Here is a 15,000-nt window from a genome sequence, read left to right on the forward strand (position 1 = left end):
GGGTGCCTAGGAAAGGTCGTCGTGCTCGGAACATTTGTCCGTTCGTTATCATCAACTATCAACAAACTTGTAGCTCTTGCCAAGCATATAAAACCATCTCTATGGTTGATGTTATTATTAGTATTAATATAGGCTGCTTCTATTGTTTTTCTTAATTTCTTTGTTGAACCTTTATTTATTATAACTGTATTGTCCCAGTTCGGAAGGTGGTCATGTGTATCTATGTGTCTTACTATAGAATTAGAAAGCCTGTGGGTTCTTACATCATTTTTGTTCTTCATATAACCTTTTATCTAATCCACGACCTGTTTCACCAGGTCGTGGATTAGATAAAAGGTTATATGAACACATATATATGTATGTATTGGAAATTGGTATGTTATAACACATATGTAAAAGTTCACTATTAACCCACTATCGGAGAAAAAATGTATGTATATGTCTTTGGTTAATCATGCTTTTATATATATATATATATATATATATATATATATATATATATATATATATATATATATATATATATATATATATATATATATATATATGTAACCTTCCGTCTAACTTCCTATGGAAAATTACATACATTTAAACGCCCCAGGGTCTCCGTTCACGTGACCAAGGCCTGAGACGATGAGAGGCCAGACAACATTTATTCCAACACACAAGAAACAACTGCACAACCCAAAAAATTAATATACGATAGCATGTATATATGACTAACCTCCTTGTTATCAGATTTTAACAAAATTATTGTAAGGCTGCCAACCCCCATCAGAAATGCAATGTCAGCATTTCTGCTGGTACAAACCAGATGCGAGCCAAGGGGCCAGCAGTCATTTGGTGAACGTAGAACGAGTAGGATTTACGAAGTGTATTTAAAAATCCTCAATATGTTCGAGAACGCGACCCTACCACGTAATTAATGAGACAAAAAAAGTGAATTCTGAGGTTCAGTGAGAGTGACCTACAAGTGACTACAAGTGCTTTGATAGACAATAGTCTTACCTATACTGAAGAAATAATCATAGTGGGCACCACTCATGGAACATTACCAGTTCACTCAAGTGCATAGTGTTGAAAAGGAAAAAAAAAAAATTCTCCAAAATAAAGCAAACAGTACCCCAAATAACCGCCCCATCAGCGGATTCCAACCAATATGTCAGTGAGGACCAGCAGACCTCGGTAATACGAATATTTTGAACTCCGGACGTGTGAAAATGACGGTGAGTGATTCTATTAACCCTTGTGAAGTGTGCAGTGTGTGCATGACGCTGAGGCATTTACTACTCTTCACGACACCAAACACCATAGTGACACAAAACCCGCCGTTGGCCCAAAACACTTCCTCCGCCCCTCCCAGAGAAATTCACCCCTTCCCAGCCGGTGAGTCAACGAAGCCGCAAGTAAACTCATCAAGACAGACACCAGTGGATTTGCGTCAGCTCACGGTCACCTGCCCACCTGATTCATTGCCTGGCAACCATCACCATCTCGCCCCAACCACCCTAAGTGCATTACGGGTTGCACTGGTGCCGGACTCCGATAGATCTTCCCTAGTCCAAACGATTCGCGCCAGCTAGTGTGACCTGGGATTCATCCCTACCTTTCACGACGCCATAATTCTACGAGTGCTGCAGCCTACTCTTGCTCATCCTACACCCAAATCCCCGATTCAGGCCCGGAACGAACCTCCGCCCACAGTTTTTTTTTTTCGCACAAATTCCCGTGTTTGCTTTGTTCTGCCTGCACTCCTTGTTTGAAATACAATATCTGTCTTTCATAAAAAAAAATCACTTCATCTAGAAATTACTTATTTACAAAAAAATCATAACATATCTCAACCACTCTTCTCAAGTTAATATCCCTCGTGTCATAACAAATATCAATTATCTACTCCTGTGCACAGTTTTTGATTATATTTAAAAACATTCTAGGAATAACCCACAAAGGAAACTACAAACAGTCGATCCGACGCTCCACCCCTTCTCTCCATTCCAAACAGCAATCCATCGATCATGATGAGTATAAAGTAATTGCACGCATTTTTAAATATTGATTCAATTCATATATATATATATATATATATATATATACATATATATATATACATATGTATATATATATATATATATATATATACATATATATATATTTTTTTTTGTCGTGTCGTTTTTTTTTGAAGGGTCAGGATGGCGTGTTGGTACGATCTTCGTCTTATAAGACGCAACCCGCTCAGGCGAGGGTTCGAATCCTAGCAGATGAGTTTATTTCTATATATATATATATATATATATATATATATATATCTATATATATATATATATATATTTACTTTAAATTACAATAGTCAATACTTGTCATAATGTCATACAATACCCGGTCACACACCGCAGCCAGAAACCTGGCTGCGTCCACTGACCAGACCATTATGAACCCTAATAACAGAAACGGGCCTGAGGACGACACAACTCAGAACCTTACCAATAATCATGATTTGAACAGCCCCCCAACACCACTCCCACCATCAGTACTACTCAAGCTTCAAATTCATCACCTCCGAGTCCTCCTACCCAAGTTCATAACCACTATACTCTATCAACAACTAACCCTGCTATTCCAACATTCTCGAAAGCCAGTGATATATACACCTGCGATTATATCGCGGCATGCAATGTCTATTTTTCTAAAAATAACATAACCCAGGACAAACTCAAAATCACAGTTCTTAATCGACATTTCGATCCTCACGACGAGTACCGTCAACTTCCCCGCTGCTTGGAATTCAAAATGGAATCCGGTCTCTCATATGCGGAGTATTGCTCAGAAGTCATGGAACTATTCAGCGACAAAGCCACCAACAACTTGCGTTTCCTGTTCAAGTTCTTAGAATTGGTACGTAACCCCCTCCTCTTCCTCATTTCACTCCATTATGGCACAGGTCGCGGAAGTATTTACAATAATCCGATCTTCCCTTACCAGCCCCTCTCCATGGGTCATAATGAACCCCCATGGTGTAAACTATGTTAAAGGAGAAGACGTGGCAAATTTCCTTGAGCTCGCTATGTTTTTCATGGCATTACCCATAAGGTGAGAGAGAGGCCCAGAGAGTTGACATCGACATAAATGACATCTCCCCCTCTAAATACATCCTTCACGTAACACATAAGTGCAGGATAAATAAACTCAGTAAAGCCCAGCCACCTAGGATAAATACAATCTCTTCCATAAACAATACACCAACTCACCCAACCCCCCGTAACACAAGGACACCCTTCAACAACGACCCTTGGCACTACCTGGTGTGATTATCACCAGTTAAGTTCTCACAATACTCAGGACTGCAGGCAATACTCAAGACAAAATACAAGGTGTTCCATTCACAATACAACCTCACACACCGATGATGAGTGTAGAGTTCAACAATCAACCAGGACCCTCCCACATACAGCCTACAATACAACCAACAACTCCTACAACCACTCAGCTAACGTAGGTGTCAACTAGATAAGGCCCCAAAAATCATTAGGCAACCAAGGCCATACATACTGTTCCTTCCATAATTCCTACAAGCACTCAGATAGAAACTGCAACGAACAAAACCATCAAACCATTTTCAGACCCAACCTCCAAGCTAGACCATGTTCAATTCACAATACCTTTACTCACTTTGATAACGAGTGTCGTGTTCAAAAACCCCACCAGCTAACATCCACACTGATTTCACGACCCATGACACAACATCAGAGAACACAATCACCATCACCCACACCACGAACACAACCCTTCAATCAACAGCAGAGATGCCCTTCAACTTACAATAGGAACCCACAACCAAATAATCTGTTTCTCACACGCAACTCCCACACATAAGATAGACAGTCGGGGGAATGCAAAACAGCCCCCCGCAACAGGATCCCATAACGTCACCCATAGGTGAACCTGAGGACCTATGCTTCAAGAGCACAGTAGGAGACACCCTATGCACATTCCTAATAGACACAGACACAAAAATAAATATATTATCACAGTCCATGTGTGGACACTTAGGTGACAACCACCCTACAGAGATATCACACATTCGAGTGGCCATGCTAGGTGTTGCTCACCTAGACTTCACCTCAACTATAAAGATACCAATGAGTATTGAAAAAAATACCTTCCCACCCACTATCTTTTATGTAGTCAAAGGTTGGACCCTCGAATGTGATGGTATCCTAGGACTAGAATTCCTAGCCAATCATTACATAATGATAGACACCAACTCTGCTAAGCTCAGGTTATGTAACATTGAGATTCCTTCCTCTCCTAACCCGACTCTTTTAGACGGAATGGTTCCCACTATGTCTTGGCTGCGGTAGACTACTTCTCCAAGTACACCATCATAGTACCCCTACCAGATAAATCGGCAGAAACAGTGGCCCAAGCCTTAGTGGACAACATTTTCTGCAGATACAGAATACCTCAGATACAGATACCTCGTCCTATACTCTCAGACAATGGCACAGAATTTCAAAACGAGGTTCGCCAAAACATTTCCAATCTGTACCACGTAAACAAGATATATTCTACAACATATCATCCCCAAGGAACGGACTTGTAGAGAGGACGAACAGAAAGATCCTCGAAGTCTTCCGTCCTCTACAAGAGTATCTTTGCGACACATGGGAGGACTGGCTTCCACATGTATAGGCCAACATCAATGACTCCATCAACTCGGCAACCAAGAAAACACCACACTCTATGGTATTTGGTAATCCCTCCGTATGCCTTATAACATACTTGAGAAACTCCCTCCCCAACTATACGCCATAGAAGACTACGTAAAACGCGTAGAACTCGCTATGCACTTAATCCACGAGGGAGTCAGAAAATTTTCAAACAATAAAAACAACAGACGCGGATGAGGCAACATAGACACTCTCGATCCCTGACCCTCACAACAGACCAAACAATCTCCAAAATTGTTGGGCCCCTATGTGGTAGCGGAAACCCTAGGTAACAACAACTACCACTTGATAGACCCGTCCGACGACACCCTCGTCACAGCAGATGGGGAGAAACTAAAACCAATGAAATCATCACTTGACATCAACAGACACGGTCTCCTTCCAGACCAACCTTCACCTACCACCCAATATCACTCACCCACAAATAAGAAACCTCAACCCCCTACCTTTCACATGTCACTATGCTCCAGACAAACCAGACAGTAATTCACTCTAACAAACTCAGATTCTCCCTCCCTTAGGTTGCTGAACGTCATGCACACCTGAGTGAAAGTGATCACGATCCCTTTTCACCAAACTCATTCCTGCTATAATCCCTTCTCTACTTTACTTCGGATCGTGTTCACTGTGGCAGAATCATACACCCATACATTCTCCCATATACTCACAATTAAAACAGTAAATTATTCAGACAAAAGAGAGGACTCATGAATTTCATGGATTCTATCTCAAAGACCCTGTTCGGCACTGCCACAGAAGAGGACATAAAAAACGTACAACTGCACACCGACACGATGGCCTCCCAACTTCAAAAGATGGGAAATTTTGTCCTACAGAACTCCCAAAGCGCACAAACTTAGCAGGCCACTCTTTTAGACCGCTTTGCACAATTTCACAATTTTTTTTTCGTTCATACCTCCCGACTTCATGACCTCGAAATGTTCACAATCTACACAGACGCCCTCATTGAAATAGGCGATTACATAGACATAGTTAACCACAACTACCATGTGCTTCTACTCGACCTCACTGACACAACCAACAATAAAACCACCACAAACCTCCTCCCCTTAGATAACCTGAAAGCTGCACTCTTTATTGCGCTAAGAAACCTACAACTGAAAAGCACTTTCCCCACCGAGAATTTACACGATTACTATCCCCTCATTGAAACAACATTAGGTACAGATGCAATCTATACCCATATCCCCCTCAACTCCAAAAAGAGATTTGTAGGTTGAAATATAATCCCCTTCCCATACATCTACAAAAACTCCACAATCCTCTTCGACATTCAACCCACTACCATCATCAAATCCGAGGAAGGCCAATGATACTCCTACATTCCCTCCTCTGATTTCCCTCTATGCAAATCTGCTACTACTAAACCCCATGTTTGCCCCGCCTACATTTTCCGTTTCTTTCACACCACAGAACCTTCTTGCATGGATCAAATCATCACATCTGACAACAGTACCTTGAACACTTGCCATTTCAAAAATGTAAACGCCAAGAAGACCCTACACACACATATTAACATGGATCATTTCCTATTTTTCCCACAAACCACCCTTGTTCCAGTCATCTGCAAGAACAACCCTTCCACTTGGCAAAAGTCAGTCAACGGAGCTTTTTCGATCTTCGATTCGTGCCAAATGTATTTTGACGACATGAGCTTCACTCCCAATTGCCACCATGACATCCTTACATACAACCTCAGCTCCAACTCGACCCTATTATGCCCCGTACCCTTAACACCCCCGCCAAATCTTTATCTCTCTTATTAAACACACAAGACTATGTAGTTTGACTAGACAACACATAATCGGACATTGTGGATACAGTGCAATTCTCCACACCCCTGCTCACACCAATCTCTCTATCACTCAGTTCATTAGCCTTACTAATCCTGCTCCTCCTCCTCATTGGTAGACTAATCTACGTCTGTGCGATCCAACATGATAGATAGACCATAAAAATCCCCACATATATAGTGCATGGATTGGAAGGTCATGATATACAAAACATTTATTGCATTGTATTAAATAGTATAACCCACAACTTATATGGCCACTCCTAGCATTATGTCTCACCAATGCAAGTTCATGGTGACAATTATATTTAGCTTTGCTGGGTCAATAAAAATATGTACTTGATTACATTAAATCCAATATACACCTGTTTCTACCATAGAGTTGTAAATTTTAGCTAATAGTTGGTTATACTTCGAGGCCACACATACAGTATATACCCAACCTTGCCTCTTTCCGTGTTTTCAATTCTATAGTATCTGGTAAAACTTAGGTAAACCAAGGGAACAAAATTCACCAAGACATGCTAGAATCATCTTCCCCTTTTGTATCTCGTTACCACTCAAAAAGTGTTGACTCATAGAAAAAGAGTCCTGTTCTACCACAAGTGACAGTGTATAAAGTGCAATTCACAGAAAGAAGTTTAGTTCCATCACATTAGAAAAAAAAAACGACACAATAATATTGATTTTCAAAGGATTTCCCAGGAAATAGAGAAGTGAAAATAAATAGAACCAAATGTGTGAAAACATTTTAAAGAAAACTGGAGCTGGGCACCCCACTTTAAGAACTATCATCCCTCGGTGAACAATTGATTATGGCATGATACCTACTTGATTACACCCCATAAATTAATGACTATTTAACCCCCCCTCAATTCCTTCCAAGGTTAAAAATAAGTATTTTACTCCCAATATATATATATATATATATATATATATATATATATATATATATATATATATACATATATACATATATATATATATATATATATATATATATATATATATGCAAAATAACCACAGGAGAAAGGAAACTTGTAGACAGTAAGTACTTTCGTATATTACATCTTCAGACTAAATGACAGAGATACAGAGTTGGGTTTAGATATAAGGATCAGGTGGCAACCATAGGGGGGAAGGGGGGAGACAATACAATGTGAGGAGGGGGGATGACCTTACCCCTATCGACCTGACCAACACATAAGGGTCAATCTGGCGGAAAGATCTCGGTGACCATTTGGGTTATCAATTTATCACATTTAAAATGACCATAGCTTAAGTTTATATTTTTGTCAAACGTGCCTGATATTAAGCAAGATTCTATTATATTTCTTTCTTGCAGGCTTTTTCCTTTAGCTAAAATTGTTGCCTTAGACCAATCAATATGATGGTTGTATAATGCTTTATGTTGGAATAACGCATTGTTTTCCTGGGCAAATCTCACACTATATTTATGTTGGGAAATCCTTGTTTCCAAGTTTTTCCCAGTTTGTCCAATATAAAATTTATTACAATCTTGGCAAGAAATTTTATAGACCACACCGTTGTTGTTAGGAGGGCTGTTCTTAATCAAAGTTTTCTTAATGGTGTGGTCATATTTAAAAGCTACTTTGATATCCAAATTTTTGAGTAGCTTTTAAATATGACCACACCATTAAGACGCCCATGGTTATTTGAGAGCACGACGTCGTGTCGTAGACTGACGGGGTACGGCGAAAAGTCAATACGTGTGAAACGAGCTTTACGAGCCCTCCGCTTCACTGCGTCACGCTCTTGGCTCGAGACATCGAGAAGACTAAGAACTGTGAGCGGTTAGGTATTAGTCCCGACATTAAGAGGTTTCGAGACAAGGAAAATTAACCACAGGAATATAGACATTGATGTTCAGTTACAGCAAAATCTTCAGCAGTTCAGCAGGGATCGGAAGATTATAAGACTCAGCGGCGGCCGTAACTACGAAGGTATCTATAAGAGACAAAGAGAAAATTTATCTCAGTTTGTACCCGAGAGCTACAAAAGCCGTGAAAATGTCCTTCGAGCCTTCAACGACACCATTATTAGAACAAACACTTGCTTCTCTCTCTCTCTCTCTCTCTCTCTCTCTCTCTCTCTCTCTCTCTCTCTCTCTCTCTCTCTCTCTCTCTCTCTCTCTCTCTCTCTCTCTCTCTCTCTCTCTCTCTCTCTCTCTCTCTCTCTCTCTTTTTCATCTCTAAGAATATGCAAAATTCGAGTTGAGGCCAGGTTGGGAACGTCCTTGTGTGTCTTAAGAAGATTCATGAACTCAGGATTAAGATCCAGCTGTGATGTGCGAGAATTGGCCAAGCCATGGGATCAAAGCCAGTTACTTCAACAATCTACCCATCACATCACTAATTTGGAACTTCATTTGACAGAGACAATAACGGAAATAGTAAAAATAATAATAAAAAAAAACAGACAGACAGGCAGGCAGTCAGAGATCCAGAGAACAAAGGCTGCTATTCATGTGTCCCTCAGTCAGTCACAGGAAGAAGACGCTTTTATTGCGGCGTCTGTACTCCAAGCACGACTGCGGGTCAGAGGCAGAATTTAGTGATAGGCAGGATATGAGTGGGGAATGAGGTCTCCGAGCGTGAGTGGCGTGTCAACGAAGAAGAGGTTCGAGGTCTTGAGAAAGAACTGGTAGTGAAGAATGACTAGAGGGAGGGAGAGGATAGCAGAAAAGGCAAAGAAAGATGGGGTTGAAATGCAGATGAAAATTGTGCTTACAACATTACAAAGGTGACAAGTTTTGAAGTGTGATGTGTTGAATGAATGGTTGGGAATAGGAGACTGAATATGATGGAGAATATAGATCTGAGTAGGAATGGGGAGCAAGATGAAATCTGAAAGAAAATATAAGATGGATTAAGGTAATTGAGGAATAGTTCGGAGATTACATTTAGAGATACAGAGATGCAGTGACATGAGATGAATTATACGGAGAATTTAAATACGATGTCAGAAAGGATTGAATGAATTTCAAAAAGAAATTGATTGAGGGGAGTCCTACAGGGATCAGCCCTGGCACCTGTAGCTACACTAATCTGATTTCCCGGAGATGCTAAGATCACGAAGAAAATAAATGACAAAGATTGCAAACTGATTGCAAACTGTGTGCAAAAACAATATATCTAATGCAAAAAGTGTAAAATGTTGAAAATGGATCAAAGCAGGATATAATTAAATATTCATGACACTAAAAGAGGATAACGACCAAAGATGAAAAAAAACGTGAAAAATATAATTTGCCCCAGACACAGCTCTGTTTTAGTTCTCTCGTAAAAAGTAAGTATATAAAGATAAAGTACAGAATACAAAAAAGAAACAACCAAATTCATTTTCCACCTAGTTGAGAGATAACACGAAATAATACTACAATAGGTAAGGAGAAGAGTGGTGACATATTTAAATGTCATCTTCAAAATTACAAAAGGAATGGACATAGATGACAAAAGAGACCTCTGTGTGTGTGTGTGTGTGTGTGTGTGTGTGTGTGTGTGTGTGTGTGTGTGTGTGTGTGTGTGTGTGTGTGTGTGTGTGTGTGTGTGTGTGTGTGTGTGTGTGTGTGTGTGTGTGTGTGTGTGTGTGTGTGTGTGTGTGTGTGTGTGTGTGTGTGTGTGTGTGTGTGTGTGTGTGTGTGTGTGTGTGTATGTGTGTGTGTGTGTGTGTGTGTATTTGTGTGTGAAGGGGGCAGGGGAGAATATCCAGAGGGCATGCAAAAAATAAAAAATAAAATAAAAAATACATGATGTGGATCAAGGGCATCGTTGTGTAGGGTCTGGAGGACATGTCCCACAACTTTTTAAGGGGAAATGTAACCTCATCATTATTATACATCAAAATTAGATAGTAAAATTACTGTATGTGAGCACACACACTCACACATACACACACACGCACACATACACACACACACACACACATACACACTCACACACACACGCATACACATTTACTTTTTCTCTCACTAGGATGTAAGTAACCTCCAGGAAAACATAGTGCAAAAACTGTTAATGAGGAGAATGAGGGTTAGGAATGGGTGACGGAGAGTGGGGTGGAGCTACTAGGATGATGGGAGTTGGTACAGGGAGAAGGTAGACAAGATGTCGTTTTGTTTGGTTTTTCTTGCTGAATAAAGAAAAGTTAAACAGAAATGTGAAAATTGCTTGTGCCGTATGTTTTTATATTACAGTCTGGCTTTTTTTCCACGCGTGACTTCGATTGAATAGGAATCGCTTCTTGTCAGCCAGCGTCGAATGCCGTATAAGGGTTATGGTTTGGCAAGAGTGTTAATTGATTCACCTTGCCAAGTTGTACACTAATAGAACTGAACAGCATGAATAAGGGATATACACATAAGAAGGACGAAATGGTCAGATTAGCACATTTGCTCTGGGTCATGGCCCTTTGATGGCCAATGGCATAATTTGCTGATGGGCCACTTACATATAAAAGACGTGGTGATACTTCAGTGAAAGAAAAAATCTTTAGTTTGGATCATTACGATTATGGGGTTCTCTTTGGATCGAATTTCACATGACACGGCGTCGCCTTCAATTATAGGAGCAACTGAGCATCTGAGTTTCTAGCGTAGGGGTTGCAACCATGAGTACGCGTGCCAAATTTTTCTTCTGAAGCTACAGATGGACTTAAACAAAATTTTGCCCATGTCCCAGTTAAGACTATGATTTTTGGTACTGGCATATTGGAACACAGCGGAATTTTCTTGGGCATATCTAATAGATCTTTTGTGCTCCTTTTATCTGGTGTTAAGATCCCTGCCGGTTTGACCAAGGTACACTAAATCACAATCTTTACAAGGAAGACTATACACTCCTGGGGCCTCAGTTCCCCTAAACCTTTGATGAATATTAACAATTTGTTTGTATACAGTGTTAGGGTAATGGTAAGCAACTGTGAGACGGTTGTTAAGAAATAATTTAAAAGAAGGATTGATGGAGTTACATTGGGGAACTTTTAAAACATCTTTGGAAGAGAGCTCAGATCTCATATGACCGATCTATGGGTAATGCTGTGACCTTACACGTACATACATACCCAACTCCCCGCCCACGAGAGTTGGAGTAATGACTGGAAGCGCAGCGATACTGTGTGTGTGTGTGTGTGTGTGTGTGTGTGTGTGTGTGTGTGTGTGTGTGTGTGTGTGTGTGTGTGTGTGTGTGTGTGTGTGTGTGTGTGTGTGTGTGCGCGTGTGTGTGTGTGTGTGTGTGTGTGTGTGTGCGTGTGTGCGTGTGTGCGCGCGCGCGCGCGCGTGTGTGTGTGTGTGTGTGTGTGTGTGTGTGTGTGTGTGTGTGTGTGTGTGTGTGTGTGTGTGTGTGTGTGTGTGTGTGTGTGTGTGTGTGTGTGTGTGTGTGTGTGTGTGTGTGTGTGTGTGTGTTGTGTGTATGTATTCACAAAACCGTTATCTTTGAAACCCTGCATACGACAGTTTTGGTAAAAATTCATGGCAACTCTGGTTTGTGTACTGTTTATTTGTTGCATCAATCGCCAGATGACTAGACGTGGAGTGCCTGCTCCTCCACAATTCTTAATATTCTTCCATGTTTCCCAAATGATCAAATCATTGGTAAGCAGAATTTACGTTCAGCTACATGAAGGTTCAAACTTAAATCTAAATAGAATACAAATGTCACCCCACAAAAGCCTACGGTTTAATATATTTATCATAAATGTTAGGGCCTGTTAAAACTATGTGAATTGTTGTATAATTTTTTGCTGTTTTAACAAACCGAGTCTTTAATTTTTGTAACTTTATATGACAATTTGCTTATAAAGTCAAAAACAATTTTTAAGTAAAGATAACTAGACTTCAAATTCATTCAATCTGATATAACTTACAAACCACGCTTCCAATATTAATTCATTTTACCATTCATGTGTTTTATAATGTTCCCGAAATACTTAAAAGACAGTAAATAGTAATAACATCCCATCAGCTTTGGTTGGCACTTGAAAATCGTTTTATAACGAAGATTGTCCGAATTTGGCACGCCCGCTTAAAAAGGTTCCCCACACTTGACCTAAAGCAAATATTTCGATCACAGTTGAGCATCTCATGTTTTGAGCTCCTTTCCTATACCTTTTTTCAATCGAAAGTCTATTCTAGAATTGGAAAGTCGTCAGAGGGACATGGTAAAGAAAAAAAAAAAAAAGCGTTAGATAATTCCTTTATCACTCCACCCCATTTCAAGTCTCAAGAGAAATAAAATCTAATTTTATTCTTAAAACCATCAGACCACAACCAGACCTTGCACAATAGAAGAATCAAGAATCTTTCTTTCCTCGACTGCAACGGAAGCGAAGCGGTGACAGTTGAAAGACGGCGACGACTGCGTTCATATTCAGTGGAGGATCAAGATTAATAAAGTATGTAAAAACATGGACATAACATCGTGTGTGTGTGTGTGTGTGTGTGTGTGTGTGTGTGTGTGTGTGTGTGTGTGTGTGTGTGTGTGTGTGTGTGTGTGTGTGTGTGTGTGTGTGTGCGTGTGCGTGTGCGTGTTTTTGCACATGTGCGTACACACGTGTGGTGTGGTATATCATGAAAATGCATCTAAGCGTAACATGTTTGCCTGATTGAAGACTTGTAGGCACGTATCGGCCTTAGGCAGCCGCACATATATACATTTTTTTCCCTTGAAGGTTTCTGGTTTTTGTGCGACCGTGTGTGTGTGTGTGTGTGTGTGTGTGTGTGTGTGTGTGTGTGTGTGTGTGTGTGTGTGTGTGTGTGTGTGTGTGTGTGTGTGTGTGTGTGTGTGTGTGTGTGTGTGTGTGTGTGTGTGTGTGTGTGTGTGTGTGTGTGTGTGTGTGTGTGTGTGTGTGTGTGTGTGTGTGTGTGTGTGTGTGTGTGTGTGTGTGTGTGTGTGTGTGTGTGTGTGTGTGTGTGTGTGTGTGTGTGTGTGTGTGTGTGTGTGTGTGTGTGTACCTGCGTATGCTTCCTGGGTCCTGGGAATCTTACGCCAGAAGGACATTAGTTGAGGACAAAATCATAAACTCAGCCTTTTCTGTTTGAATCGTGTTCGTTAGAATACTCGTATTTGTAAAATAAATTGTCTGATCAGCCACGGAGTTATGATATCTCGTGACCCTCATTCCTTTTAGGGTCCATTTTATATCCATCTGTCGATTGCGGGTTACTCCAAGCATTCAACCTGTTCTTGCTACTGTCTAGGTAACACTCTTCAGTCAGCACTGTTGGGACTTCAGCAACTTCCATACAAATCAAGCCCCTCAGTAATCTTTTATTAAGACTAATCTTCAAGTCAAAAATGATGCTGATTACTTTTACTTTCTACCATCCCAGCGTTCTTATACCGTCTTGTAACATCTCTACGACTCCACTTCTTTGATGCAATATTGCTCCCAATGATAGAAACGCTAGCTATTTTGAGAAAATATATCTTATTCTACAGGGATCCTTGCCTCCATGGGTGCCGAGTCCTTATTTACAAATGTCCCCGTTAACGACACCATCAACAAGATCTCCGGAGACCGCAACTTTGACCGTCCCAGAAGATATCCTCAGAGAACTTCTCGAAGCCTGCATCAGAGAACCCCCTTATTCTGTTCAGACTTCACGGTAAGGATAAAACTAGAGACTGTGTCATATGACTCTTCAATCGGCCCTTTATCTGTCAACTTCTATTTCAGAACAACTTAGGAATAAATCTTTAAAGATCGCCCCACAATGCAGTTCCACATATACACGGCCTACATAGATAACATCATTGTCAAAGCCCAAATACACAAGATGTTGATCTAGGCCACCACTAATGCAGGGTTAAAGAATGTACCCACCCTGCTAGTTAACAACAGATAGCCACAAGGTGAATTTTCTCGTTCTTCATCCACCTTCTGAAGTTGGCAGGCCTCCAACGCTTGATCTCTTTATTGGAAGAGACCATGACCAGAGACTACAATGAAGACGAAAAAATGCGGGTCTCCGTCGCACGCAACGTTCTCCCCACCAACCCAGGAACTGGGGTAAAACTAATGGTTTACCACAGAACTTCAGAAACCCATACCCTGATCATAAAGAACACTTCCTACCTTTCACCTCCATCCCCCATGAATTAGTACCGTATATCGGTGTCTCTGGCCCGTTGATGAATGTCAGGACCAGAATTCTACACATATCGGCATAACTTCAAGGAGTAGGGACCAGGGACCAGGAAAACCGGGACCGAGGCCTGGAGACCGAGGGCCTGAGCTCCTGGACCGAGGAATTCACCATCTCCACATCCTACATCGATTGAAGAAAAAATAAATCGTCTGCTAAATTCAACTAAAGCTAAGACCTTCACGTGGTACCGACAGTTAGGTTAACCAAAGTGATATCCATTTCTTCCGAGTCTCACTGAACGCATGATACAGTAGCCTGTAAATTTCTGCAATCTTGCCAGGTTAACTACT

The 15,000-nt window shown here is 40.8% G+C and overlaps 1 protein-coding gene across 1 annotated transcript in view; it reads right to left on the reverse strand.

The window, feature by feature from the left end:
* The window catches only part of LOC143040634 (O-acyltransferase like protein-like), a 107,402-nt gene that overhangs the window by 87,508 nt on the left and 4,894 nt on the right, over positions 1-15,000 (reverse strand). The gene's annotated exons all lie outside the window — the stretch shown is intronic.

Source organism: Oratosquilla oratoria, chromosome 2, assembly GCF_046742065.1.
Source record: "Oratosquilla oratoria isolate Oo_2021 chromosome 2, ASM4674206v1, whole genome shotgun sequence".
Lineage (NCBI taxonomy): Eukaryota > Metazoa > Arthropoda > Malacostraca > Stomatopoda > Squillidae > Oratosquilla > Oratosquilla oratoria.